Raw genomic sequence first — 15,036 nt, forward strand, 5'->3', positions numbered from 1 at the left:
TCCACTTCGAATATTTTTGGACAAACGTAGAAAACGTAGAAGGGAAGTGACTTGAATTTGACCTACAAAACTCCTTAGAAACAATTGCCCAATCAAAAAAAAATAACAAATTAGAAAAAAATGTTTTGATTCTTAGATTTAGACTCACTAACCACAAAAAAACACTATATATAGCCTTTAGTAGTACAAAAATAATTATAGAAATTAATTATTGCAATATCAATTTACCACTATGAACGTTAGTATCATATTTATAGCAATTAGAATTATAAATTTATGTTTAACTTTTTATATAATTATAATTAAGATATTTTTTAAATCAGTATAATTATGTATTATTCATTAAATGCTAATTGTAATATAATTCTAATAAAGATATTTTTTTTAAAAATAAATTTAGAAGAGAGAATAGTGCCTTTATTTTGAAAAGAAAATAAATTCATGAGAAATTGACACCTTACTTTCATTAGTTGAGGGGAAAATTCAATTTTAGTATATTAAGTAGATTATTTTATATAATTATAATAAAGATATTTTCATAAATTGGTATAATCATGCATTATTCATTAAATGCTAATTGTAATATAATTATAATAAAGATATTTTTCTAAAAATAATTTTAGAAGAGAGAAGAGTGCTTTATTTATATTAAAATAGTACTTTTTAAAAATAAATATATGTTCCTAAATTAGTATAATTATGTATTATTCATTAAATATTAATTATAATATAATTATAATAAATATATTTTTTATAAAATAATTTAGAATAGAGAATAGAAAAGTTCATTTTGGAGGGAAAATGGAGTCATGAGAGATCGACACGTTACCTTCATTAGTCGGGAGAAAACCCAGTTTTAGTATATTAAGTAGATATTAAAAGTATAGATTAAATGCATATAGGGTATGCGTATGAATAATTTAACATATATATTAATATTCTTAATTGTTTAAAATTTTATAGTCATTTTTTATATATAATTTTGATGTATGACATAAATAAAAAATTTATAATTTATAGATAGATAATATATTAAATTTATTTTTTTAATATATATTGTTAGAATATAATTAGGATCAATTAGAATTATTTAATATATCTGAATATTTTTTATAAAATATTACGTCTTTATTATTACGATTCTCTTAACCCCTATAAATACCCTTCTATATTATATCATTCTACATAACTTAAATATACTCAATAATATACAAATTCTTTTTCCAAAAAAAATAATTGTAATTGATCCTATTTATATTCTCTCTCCACCGAGTCACTGACTCGTCAAGTACCGAAGCTCCGATTCCACCTCGAGTCCAACTCAATTAGCTCGATCGAAGAAGATGTGTAGCACCTTTGCCGCCGCCGCAGACTCTTCCATCTCCGGCGACGGTGACTCCCCCACTGCCGTCAAGATTATGCTATTCGGCATTAGGGTGGTGGTGGACTCCATGAGGAAAAGCTTCAGTATGAACAATCTGTCGCAGTACGTGCATCCTCAAGATGACTCCAACAACAACAAAGACGCTCCTCACAACTTCGGCAAGAACCGCGAGCGCGAGCGCAAGCGAGGTGTTCAGTGGACGGAGGAAGAGCACAAGTTGTTCCTGGTGGGATTGCAGAAGGTAGGGAAAGGTGATTGGAGAGGGATCTCTAGGAACTACGTCAAGACTCGGACGCCCACGCAGGTCGCCAGCCATGCTCAGAAGTACTTCCTCCGCCGGAGCAATCTCAACCGCTGTCGCCGTAGATCCAGCCTCTTTGACATCACCACCGATTCGGTCCCTTCGATTCCAATGGAGGAAGAACAGATCCAGAACGGAGACAGTGTGCCTCATTCACAGCCTCTGTGCCCTGCAGCTCCTGAGAATAGCAACACCAATGGATTTCCGATGGTGCCGGTGTATCCGTTGGGGGTTGGTCCAGGTGTGATCAGTCGAAGCTGGGAATCCAATGGATGAACTAACTCTAAGACAGGCAAACATGGAGCTTAATGTGCAAACCAAGCTACTCCATCCGATTCCTGTTGCTTCAAATCCTAAAACATGCACCGTGTCTGATGTTCCCTCCGGCTCTAATTCGCCCCTCAACTTGCCAACATTGTCCCTGGGACTATCCTTCACATCTGATCAAAGACAGACTCCATCAAGACATTCGGCTTTCCATTCGATTCCGAGTTTAAATAACGGAGATAGCATCATAAGTGTTGCTTGATAGACATTATGTCTCTCATGGTTATTATAAAGTCCATGTCTAGAGCATCTTGGATTCACATATAGAAGATGTTTTATTATTGGGATAAGTTAAGAGAAAGATGTTGAAGGAAAAGGGCGATGGATCAGAGAAGGCAAAATGCAAAAGCTTAGGTTAATGAACTAAATTTAATCCTTCAGTTCCTTGTACAGAGTACAGACCCCGAGGTCCGGTTCCTTCTTTGTTTGCTCATGTTAATGTTTATGACCTTATTAAAAATATATATATAATTCTAATCGATCCTAATTAATCATAATTATATTCTAACATATATAAGTTATAATTTATTGAAATAGAATTATAGATTATGTTTTTATTATTTGAGCCAGTTCGTGAACTCGAGCCCGCTCATGAGTTTTTGTTGAGTCAAACTTGAGCTTACGAAATATGCTCAATTGTTGATGAGTCGAACCGTGAACTAAGCTTAATTTTCGTGAGCCGAGCTTGAACTTGGTCTAACTGGACTCACTTCCAGCCTAAGTGTACAAATCTGATACAATCACATTGTATTTTGTCTTATCTCGTTTATAGAACATTGTAAATAAAATACGTATATTCTTATTTTTTTTATACTATAAACGAGATAACAGATAAGATGAATTTTCATAAAAATATTATAAATTATATATTTTATAAATAAAAGATTTTTATTTATTTAAAAAAATCTATTTTTTTTACCAAAGATAGGAGACTCGAACCCGCAACCTCTTAATTGAGTATAGGGAGACTATGTCATTTGAGCTATATCTCAATGAGTTATAACTCAAATGGCATAATCTCTCTATACTCAATTAAGAGGTTACGAGTTCGAGTATCTTATCTTTGATAAAAAAAAATCTGTTAATTGAAATGATGTATGATATTTTATATATTTTTAATTTATATCTTATATTTTAACCTATACTATTTACATAAATAATTGATTTAATAACTAATTTTTTATATACACATAACATAATTGATAACTACGCATTTATTTATAAATGTATCTAATTTAAATAGTAATAATCTAAAACTTCTATAAGTTACAAGTTGTAACAAAATAAAAAACGTGTAACCAATTGGATACATATGTTATACAGTTATAGAGTAGGAAAATTTTGGAATATGAAAATTGGACAACAAATAGAAAAATTTTCACTATACAAATTGACAAACATGTGGACCATTTTGACTATAACCAATAGGAGCACGTTTTAGAATTAATGGACAAAATTTCGCCTCAAAACAACATAGGACAAGTGATGTTTTGCCTTCTCCACACAAGCGTGACTACTTTTCAGCAGAGAGTTGAGTTGGAAGAAAAAAAATGTTGTTAGAATGATAGTTGGTAAAGAAGCTTAAGGGTCAAGAATTAAGACAACAATGTTGCTACTTTAAGGAAAAGCAAAAAAATGTAAAACAATTGACTTGCCACACTTGTCGGCCGCAGTGAAAGAAATGTAGCTCAACTATTGTTCCAAGATTTCTTCTTCTATATATTATTGTTGTCTCTTCCATTACAACATATGCAAATAAAAAGGCTCAAAGTATATTATTGGACTATGCATACTGATGATGGATATGACGTAACAACTGACTGTACAGAGATAGAGATTGGAATTTGACACACCCACAGATACCTGCTTCTTCTGACACGTGCTCTTGTAGGACACGTCATTCTTTATGAAATAATAAAGATATTTTTGAAGCACAGTAGGTATTTTGAAATATGAAATATGCGTAAAAATATCTCATATTGATACATAATTTTACATGTCAAGTGCTATTTCTCATGAAATTCTAGAAGTATTTTTGAAGCACAACAGAATTTGGAATTTTGGATTATGCAGTATGCACAGGGGCATTGATATTAACACATAGTTTTACATGCCCATTTGATTTATGATGGTTTTCAGTGACTAAGAGAAGGCTGAAGACTTTTTGCCTTTTTATCTCATACCCGGTCACGAGACTTTTTCTTTTGTCTCGTATCCAGCCATAAGACTATTCTTTTTGTCTCGTCGACCAGCACGAGATATTTTTCAATTTTATCTCTTGGGCAGCAGAAACAGAAATGTAGTAGAAGAGAGGAAGAATTACACCAAGATATATCTTGGTTCAGCTGCTAAGTACAGTGCAGCCTACATCCAGTCTCCATCACAACAATGATGAAATTTCACTATAATCATCTTTGATTACAAACACCAATTCTCCCTAGGAACTACCCTTCCTATCCGGGACAAGTCCAGAATCTAAAACCCCAATCCTGAACTTGACTTGGTTACTGCCAAGCTTTCAACTGCTAAGTGCTAACCCAACTCGCAAGGAGATTCTCACAGATTCATGAAACATAATATAGATGTACAAAGGACCTCTAAGGACATCTATGGCTTTTTCTTTTAATTTTGCACTCTCTGCCTTTTTCCGCTCTATGGCTTTTTCTTTACAAACCTCATTGTTTGCCTTTTTTCCATGAGACTCAAGACAGACAAAATTAAACAGAAAAATACAAAACAAAAAATATTGAAGGAGAAGAAATTCTGTTAGCTTAGGTAACTATGAGAACACTGTGCCTTGCATTCTCACTCCTTTATCCTTGAATCAAACCCTGACTGTTCACCCTTACTTATAGGGAGAAGCCTCAAAGGTTGAAAACCAAACAAACCAAGCTAATCTTCTTCTTTTTCAAAACAGAACCAGTTCAGCCAGAAAGAGAGAAGAGATAACACATGCAAAACCCAACATGCAATTACCTCTAGTCATTCCTTGGTCACTAACAATCATCAATCTGAGCCTTCCATCTTGTCTTGCTCTCCAAGATGAACTTCTAGCCCTTGATGCATGCTTGATGATAACTTCATCTGCTCCAATCACTGCCCCTTCCATCACGTAGCCACTGTAGCTACCTTCTGTGGTGGTTGAGCAGAATCAGAGACAAGTCATCCTTCCAATGATCTTCTTCTCTGACCAAAATCTTCTCTTCCATTTTTGGTATGGAGAAGGCAAGATCTCTTCACCAAATCTTACCATAAGTGATGAGAATCTTAGCCACAGCATACTTTTAGTTTTGTTTTTCTTGTCATCATTGTGATGGTCTTGTAGCGTGCTTCTTCTTCTTTTCGGTGGCTAGCTTTAGCTTCCATGGTTGCTGCTGTGGTATGACCGAAAAAAAAGAAAGAGTAGAGAGAGAAGAAAGAAAAGACAAAGCTATGAGTAATGAGTGTTATCACAAATAAATTAATTAAGATCAACTCCCCATGCTTTTGTGTAGTAGCGTGTAAGCTACATTAAAGCCATCACATCACTTTCTCTCTCTCATTTATGTTTCCAATGCTAGCAAATTAAATTTTGAAATCCATCCCAAAGTAAGAAATGGGATCCGTTGGAAGCATTGAAACAAAACATTTGCTTTCTTTCTTAATTTGATTCGGACCATGCAAGCTTGCCTTCAAGCAATTTAATTTTGGGCTTAGTCCAACATGGTTCTCGTCCAATTAATCACAAATTGCGTCTACCACTTAATATACCATACTTTAAACAGAGCTAGATACTTAAAAGCACATTGGGCTTGCAGTAATAAGTCAAACTGGCCCAATAAAATAATTCAGCCAACATAATCATATTTAACATCAAGGCTGAAGGTAAGATGCATATATGGGTTTGCAACAGTTTTCCTTTATTTTCGGCCTAAACAGAACCTGCATAGCAAAAATTAATTTAATCAACATATATGAATTAATATTTTTGCAATTAATAATGTTTAGTTATCACAAATGTTAATTTAGAGTTTTCCAAACTCATCAATCTCCCCCTTCATGACAAACATTATTAAAATTGAAATAGAAAGAAATTAAAGATTAGAGTATAGAATACTCCCTTTGCAGATTAGTATTTCTTCCCTTTTCAAATGTTACAAGGCTCCCCCTTAATGTATACTATTTTACCAAGGGAAGCTTTATACCTGTAACTTTAGAAATCAAGCTTAGGCAACTATGTTATTCAATATATTAATTTTTGAGATGTTGAATGCTTAATTTATGAGCAGATTTGGATGACAAACAAAACTCTTTTGTTATCATAAAAGTGATTTTTCTGCTCAAGCGCATACAAAAACAATTTGGTACAAACAAAGATTGATGTTTCCTAAAACTGCTTTTCAAGCTATTTTGAAACTATTTTTCAATTAACAAATCAGAGCAAATTAATCATAGCAAGAAAAATATTTCTAATCAAGCATGATCATCTCAAACCATAGCAACTATTCAGATTTTTCATGTCACAGCTTAAAGGAACTGCCAAAAATAAATTCAAAACAGCAAACATTTTATCAAGGTAAATTAAATGCATTACAAACGCAGCAAACAAACATTTTACCAAGATAAGTCAAAATAAATTACAAACATCAAGCAGCAGCAATCAAGATAGAACAGCTGCATCATCAAACATATCATCACAACAAGATATTGAAACTTGAAACAAGTAAGATCATGAATCCACAAAGGATTTCATCCCCTGTTATATTATGTTAATTTCAATTTTCCAGCATTTCTCCCCCTTTTGGTATCAAGGGGCACCTGCAAAAGATGACATATAGAACAAAATATCCAAAATATACCCAAAGTGTCAAGAGTGTTTCACAGTGACAAATATCTATAGTACCAAAATAAACTACTACAATTTCAGATTGAGCCGTCATAAGCCAAATATCAATAAACAGAAAAGAAACAGGGATTAATCATCAGATAAATGAAACTCAGGTTCCTCAGCCTCTTCTTCATTAGCAGCACCCAACTCTTCCTCAAAGCTTTGTAACATCAGACTCACTCTATCCTTGCACCTCATCCAAGCCCTCTCATTCTCATAGGCTAGCTTGCGGGCCGCCTTATGGGATTGTACCATCAGCTCCGACATGTTTGAGAATTCAGTGAGGATTTCTTTGATTGATTTTGTTGCCTTGGAAGACTTAGGCCGACTCTCAAAGTCACTATTCGAGGCTACAGATTTCTTCCCTTTTGTTCCCTTCACAGCTCCTCCTCCTTTGATCATAGATACCTTATTTTCTACAGCTTCATTTAGGAGATCAATTTTAAAATATTTAAAAATACTTGTTAAAAACAAGCCATAAGGTAGATTCTCCTTTTTGGTGCTCTTAACTGATTCCCACATGTGTCTGATCATAAGGTAACCAAATGATATAGGAGTAGATGTAACAAGAGCAAAATGTATGAGAGAGTCAGAAAAGGTTACTCTGTTATGGGAACCACTTTGAGGGGTCAGAATGGTGCCGTCCAAGCCAGATAAATTTTTACAAATATGTTGCAGGACGATTTTGTACGTGACCCCAACCTGGGAGTCCAACTTCTCAGCCATATAAGCTCTTGGCCCCGCATCCGTATAGCCCAGGACAGTTCCAATTACCTCAGTGTTCAGAGTTATGTAAACCTTCTTGACATAGGAGTGGATGGTGCCATCAATCAGCCGCATGTTGGCATAGAACTCACATACCAAACCGGGATAGACCGATTTCGAAATATGAAGCAGTGGTGTCCATTGAAGAAGTTCAAACCAAGGTTCTGAAAACCGAACCGGTCATCGAATCGCTCTAGCTACTGGTTCACTGGTTTATAGATTTAACCGGTTCAACCGTGGTTGAACCGAAAAAACTGTTTTATAATAAAATAATAAATAAAATATAAATAAGCACATAAAAATATAAATATAGTCTAATCTAAACTTTAAAATATCATTCAAATTAAAAGTACTACATAAACCAAAACGTTATAATCTCATTCAAATACAAATTCAAAATCAAAAGTCAACAAACAAAACAACCAATCAAACATAAAATAGCAGCATCAAAATGATCCAAGTTTGTCATCAATCATCAAAATCCTCCATAACTTGCTGCAGATTTGCGTCATTGATTTCATCACCTTCATTTTCACTACTTGAACCAGAAAAACCAAGTGGTGCAGCATAAAATGTACTAGTACTCCCACCACCACCACCACCACCTTGATCTAAATCAGCATCAATATCATCTAAGAAAATATAACACATTATCAATAAATTAAAGATCAAAGCTATTGTAATTTATTGTCTGATCAATAAACTATAATACTCACCAAGCAAGTCTTCAATATTACTTGGAAGATCATGCTCTTTTTCAACAACCTCTTCCGTCACCCAAAAATCAACCTTATCAATAGTTTCAATATCGATTGGATCATATTGCAACTTTTGCTTTCTTTTTTTTTCTTTCCTTCCTAACAAATTAAATACAATATATGATAAGCCTGGTATATTAACTATACAAAATCTAATGATATGAAATGAAAGGATGAAATATATATTACCTGGATTTAAGACTCAAATTATATGTAACATACACAATATCACTTAGCCTATCATACTCCAATCTATTCCTTCTTGTTGTATGAATTTGATCAAAAAGACTCCAATTCCTTTCACACCCTGAAGAAGCAGATGCTTGGCTAAGAATGTGAACTACCATTTTTTGTAAACATGGAACAGAACTACCAAACAACATCCACCATTCATCTACAAATTACAATTCCATATCTCAAGTATTAGTTATCAAATTAAGAAAACCAAAACATAAAATAAGTAAATAACTAAAACTTATTATCAAACAGATATTATTACTAGATTGAAGTTTTTTTGCAGCTGGAACAGCTTCAAGCCTATCAAAGCTTTCCTTTTAATCTCTATATAAATGTATTTTTTTCATTGCCTCAACTGAATCTAAATTATTAACCTTGCAATGCAATGTAACAAGATCAAGTAAAGCTCGCATGATCTCAGGTGCTTCTCTATAATTTTCAGAAAAAAAGCAAGTAGGATTCAAGTAATAGGCTACTGCATGGAGATTTTTTTTCAAATGTTTGTCCCATCTTGAGTTGATAATCTCTGTGTAAGGTTGATATGCATTCTTCCTATGCTTGAACATTTCTTTGATTCCATTTTTTGACCTCAACATACCTTCATAAACAATTCCCAATGATGGTTTATCATCGGCATCTACCAACCTCAGCAATTTAATCAACAGACTCACAATTTGGCATGCAGTAAAACAATCATCCCAAAATTTATTGTCTAGGATAATTGCACTCACAGCTCTACAATTAGCACTCCTTCCTAATTTGTGTCCGGTAAAGTGTGGATCTACAACCAATGATTGTAAATGCGATTTGCGCTAAAAAATACTCATCAATGTGAGGAAGACAGTGGCAAAACGAGTTGCACCTGGACGAACAATCTCCCTCTAATCAGTTCTTTGTCTTAGCCAAGACAAGAACACCGAATAATTATACACAAACACGGTAATCTTCGAAGCACGAGTTGCAAGGCTAGAAATATGTGGCATGCTGCTTATATCTTTTAGGATAAGATTCAAGCAATGACCAGCACAAGGTAACCAGTGAATATTTTCAAATTTCTTATTAATAAGCCTACTAGCAGCAACATAATTCGCAGCATTATCGGTCACTACATGAATAATATTATCAGGTCCAATCCATTCAATCACCTCTGAAAACAAGTCACACAAGCTTGAAGCATTTTTAACCATACTTGAGGCATCTACAGATTTCACAAAGCACAACCCTTTCTTACAATAAACCAAAAAATTAATCATACTAGAAGTTTGTGACTGATTTTCGTTACTCGCGGGAGGAAGAGAACGTTCATTCAAAGCAAAATTATTTTCAGCATTATTATTCCTAGGTAGTTCTTGGTTGATACTTTCATCCATACCTAAACATTACCAGAAATCCAACCCAATAATCTCAACTCTAAAGTTCACAAGAAATGAACAAACAACATCCAAAATTGAAAATTCAAAGTTTAGCAGTTCATCATGTCTCAAAATCAGAGTTCACAAAATCATGTCACAAAATCAAAGTTCACAAAATCATGTCACAAAATCAGAGTCCATCATGTCACAAAATCAAAGAGCTACTCAATGAACAGAGTTCACAATATCAGATTTCATCACAGTATTAGAGACTCAGAGTTCATCATGCAACAGTTATTCAGTCATTCAGTGATTCAATCAAACAATCATAACTTCATAACTAAAATAAAAATTACCTGGAACTCGAAGGCTTTCTCTCAGAGCTCGAAGGCACCTTGAGGCTTCAGGCTTCAACGCTTCAACCGAACATGCAGTAGGCCAGTAGGGAGAGTGGGAGACAGACAGCGACGACGAGTGGTGACTGGTCGAAGGAAGTGATTGCTCGACGGAGCTAACTGCGCGACGGCGAACCCGTGTGGTCGTGCGAGCCGGTGAGATCGCGATGGCGTTCTCTACTTCTCTCTGAACCTTGATGAGAATGAAGCTGAACTGTGAAAGGAAAAGTGAGAAGGGCGAAGGGATTAGGGATTCAGACTCAGCGTTCATCATTTAGGGTTTCAGAGCTCCAAACGACAGCGTTTTGCTGCACAGCTCAAAAATCGGTTGGGTCACGGTTCGGTTCGACCGACCGATTACCAGCCGGTTCACCGGTTCAACTCCGGTTTCTAGATTTTATGGTTTTCCTTATTGTTCGAACCGTTTTACTGCCCAATTCACGGTTCGACCAGCCGGTTCAAACAGAGGAGCAACGCTGATACCTTTGTTTGTGAGTAAGTCGAGATTGACTAGATAGGTGGCACAAAGATGGAGTTTTTTCAAAACCTCCTTATGGAATTCATAAGAGGCACAAGAGTTGAACATGGCTGGATCAAAGTGAGAATGTGGTTTGTTGAACTTGTTTTTGAAATCTAATCATGGTTCTGAAAATCGGTTCGAACCGGCCGATCGAACCGGTCAAACCATGAACCGGGCAGTAAAACGATTCGAACATTGAGAAAAACCGTAAAATCTGGAAACCGGAGTTGAACTGGTGAACCGGCCGATAACCGGTCGTTCGAACCGAACCGTGACCCGGCCGATTTTTGAGCTATGCAGCAAAACACTGCCGTTTGGAGCTCTGAAACCCTAAATGATGAACGCTGAGTCTGAATCCCTAATTCCTACGCCCTTCTCACTTTCCCTTTCACAGTTCAGCTTCACCATTCTCATCAAGGTTCAAAGAGAAGTAGAGAACGCCATCACGATCTCACCGGCTCACACGGCCACACGGGTTCGCCGTCGCGCAGTCATGTCCGTCGCGCAGTCAGCTCCGTCGAGCAATCACTTCCTTCGACCAGTCACCACTCGGCGTCGCTGTCTGTCTCCTACTCTCCCTACTGGCCTACTGCATGTTTGATTGAAGCGTTGAAGCCTCAAGCCTCAAGGTGCCTTCGAGCTCTGAGAGAAAGCCTTCGAGTTCCAGGTAATTTTCATTTTAGTTATGAAGTTATGATTGTTTGATTGAATCACTGAATAACTGTTGCATGATGAACTCTGAGTCTCTGATACTGTGATGAAATCTGATACTGTGAACTCTGTTCATTGAGTAGCTCTTTGATTTTGTGACATGATGAACTCTGAATTCTGAAACTGTGAACTCTGATTTTGTGACATGATTTTGTGAACTCTGATTTTGTCAACTCTGATTTTGAGACATAATGAACTGCTAAACTTTGAATTTTCAATTTTGGATGTTGTTTGTTCATTTGTTGTGAACTTGAGAGTTGAGATTATTAGGTTGGATTGTTGGTAATGTTTAGGTATGGATGAAAGTATCAACCAAGAACTACCTAGGAATAATAATGCTGAAAATAATTCTGCTTCGAATGAATGTTCTCTTCCTCCCGTGAGTAACGAAAATCAGCCACAAACTTCTAGTGTTCGGGAAAAATCTGATCTTGCTTGGAGATACGTTGCTTTACAAAATATAAATGAAAAACCGTATTACCAATCCTTATTTTGTCTGAGTACTTTTGGGGGCGGGGGAATTAATAGAATGAAAAAGCATTTGGCGAAAATAGGTGGAGACATTAAGAAATGTTCTAAGGTCCCGTATGATGTAGAAAAACAAATGGAAGGATTATTGAAAGAGATTCAGAAAAGTAAAACTAGTAAAAGGAAAGTAAGTTTCAACGAAGAGGGTACCGATGAGTGTGAGGATGCAATTGATGAAGCAATAGCGCAAGAAGAACAACAAACTCCAAGTCAGTTACCAACTAAGGAGGTTATTGGAGGCGATCTAAAAAAAGAAAGTAAAAACCATTATTCCTCCTATGTTTGCACCAAGAACAACTCCGAGAAGTCAACAAGTCTGAAAAGCGTGTTTCAAAACGAAGAGGCGCTTCATGAAGTTGATAAGCGAGTGGCTAGATGGCTAATGGATTGTAGGATTCCTTTCAATGCGGTTATGTCACCCCTTTTTCAAGATACGCTGGATGGTGTAGCTGGCTTTGGGCCTGGTCATAAAGGTCCTTCTTACGACTCTTTGAGGGTTAACTTATTAGCCGATCTCAAAAGGGAGTGTCAAATGGTTGTTGAAAGCTATAGGTCTGCTTTGAAAGAAACTGGATGTACTCTCATGGCTGATGGTTGGATAGATCAAAGGCAAAGAACGTTGATTAATTTTTTGGTTTATTGTAAGAAAGGGTTGTGCTTTGTGAAATCTGTAGATGCCTCAAGTATGGTTAAAAATGCTTCAAGCTTGTGTGACTTGTTTTCAGAGGTAATTGAATGGATTGGACCTGATAATATTGTTCATGTAGTGACCGATAATGCTGCAAATTATGTTGCTGTTGGTAGGCTTATTAATAAGAAATTTAAAAATATTCACTGGTCACCTTGTGCTGCTCATTGCTTGAATCTTATCCTAAAAGATATAAGCAGCATGCCACATATTTCTAGCCTTGCAACTCGTGCTTCGAAGATTATCGTGTTTGTGTATAATCATTCGGTGTTCTTGTCTTGGCTAAGACAAAGAACTGATTGGAGGGAGATTGTTCGTCCAGGTGCAACTCGTTTTGCCACTGTCTTCCTCACATTGATGAGTATCTTTGAGCGCAAATCGCATTTACAATCATTGGTTGTTGATCCACACTTTACCGGACACAAATTAGGAAGGACTGCTAATGGTAGAGCTGTGAGTGCAATTATCCTAGACAATAAATTTTGGGATGATTGTTTTACATGCCAAATTGTGAGTCTGTTGATTAAATTGCTGAGGTTGGTAGATGCCGATGATAAACTATCATTGGGATTTGTTTATGAAGGTATGCTGAGGTCAGAAAATGGAATCAAAGAAATGTTCAAGCATAGGAAGAATGCATATCAACCTTACACAGAGATTATCAACTCAAGATAGGACAAACATTTGAAAAAAAAAATCTCCATGCATCAGCTTATTACTTGAATCCTGCTTGCTTTTTTTCTGAAAATTATAGAGAAGCACCTGAGGTCATCCGAGCTTTACTTGATCTTGTTACATTGCATTGCAAGGTTAATAATTTAGATTCAGTTGTAATGAAAGAAATACACTTATATAGAAATCGAAAGGAAAGTTTTGATAGGCCTGAAGCTGTTCCAGCTGCAAAAAAACTTCAACCTGGTAATAATATCTGTTTGATAATAAGCTTTAGTTATTTACTTATTTTATGTTTTGGTTTCCTTAATTTGATAACTAATACTTGAGATATGGAATTGTAACTTGTAGATGAATGGTGGAGGTTGTTTTGTAGTTCTGCTCCATATTTACAAAAAATGGCAGTTCGCGTTCTTAGCCAAGCATCTGCTTCTTCAGGGTGTGAAAGGAATTGGAATCTTTTTTATCAAATTCATACAACAAGAAGGAATAGATTGGAGCATGATAGGCTAAGTGATATTGTGTATGTTACATATAATTTGCGTCTTAAATCCAGGTAATATATATTTCATCCTTTCATTTCATATCATTAGATTTTGTATAGTTAATATACTAGGCTTATTATATATTGTATTTAATTTGTTAGGAAGGAAAGAAAAAAAGGAAAGCAAAAGTTGCAATATGATCCAATCGATATTGAAACTATTGATAAGGTTGATTTTTGGATGACGGAAGAGGTTGTTAAAAAAGAGCATGATCTTCCAAGTAATATTGAAGACTTGCTTGGTGAGTATTATAGTTTATTGATCAGATAATAAATTACAATAGCTTTGATCTTTAATTTATTGATAATGTGTTATATTTTCTTAGATGAGATTGATGCTGATTTAGATCAAGGTGGTGATGGTGGTGGTGGAAGTACTAGTACATTTTATGCTTTTTCTGGTCCAAGTAGTGAAAATGAAGGTGATGAAATCAATGACGCAAATCTGCAGCAAGTTATGGAGAATTTTGATGATTGATGACAAACTTGGATCATTTTGATGCTGCTATGTTATGTTTGATTGGTTGTTTTGTTTGTTGACTTTTGATTTTGAATTTGTATTTGAATGAGATTATAACGTTTTGGTTTATGTAGTACTTTTAATTTGAATGCATAACACCAGGGAGCCAACAAATATGGAGTCATTAGATTTCAAAAACAAGTTCAACAAACCACATTCTCACTTTGATCCGGCCAGGTTCAACTCTTGTGCCTCTTATGAATTCCATAAGGAGGTTTTGGAAAAACGTCATCTTTGTGCCACCTATCTAGTCAATCTCGACTCACTCACAAACAAAGGTATCCATAAGGAGGTTTTGGAAAAACGCCATTTTTGTGCCACCTATCTAGTCAATCTCGACTCACTCACAAAGGTATCTGCGTTGCTCCTCTGTTTGAACTTCTTCAATAGACACTGCTACTTCATATTCAGAAACCGGTCTATCCCGGTTTGGTACGTGAGTTCTATGCCAACATGCGTCTGATTAA

General features: G+C 35.5%; 2 pseudogenes; both read left to right on the top strand.

Moving 5' to 3' along the window:
- The first annotated feature begins 1,167 nt into the window (after window positions 1–1,167).
- LOC107612173 (transcription factor MYB1R1 pseudogene) lies at window positions 1,168–2,488 on the top strand (annotated as a pseudogene).
- Window positions 2,489–11,912: 9,424 nt separating this feature from the next.
- LOC110266964 (uncharacterized) lies at window positions 11,913–14,527 on the top strand (annotated as a pseudogene).
- Window positions 14,528–15,036: the final 509 nt, after the last annotated feature.

The sequence above is a fragment of the Arachis ipaensis genome, chromosome B8 (genome assembly GCF_059453495.1).
Source record: "Arachis ipaensis isolate K30076 ecotype BB chromosome B8, ASM5945349v1, whole genome shotgun sequence".
Taxonomy (NCBI): domain Eukaryota; kingdom Viridiplantae; phylum Streptophyta; class Magnoliopsida; order Fabales; family Fabaceae; genus Arachis; species Arachis ipaensis.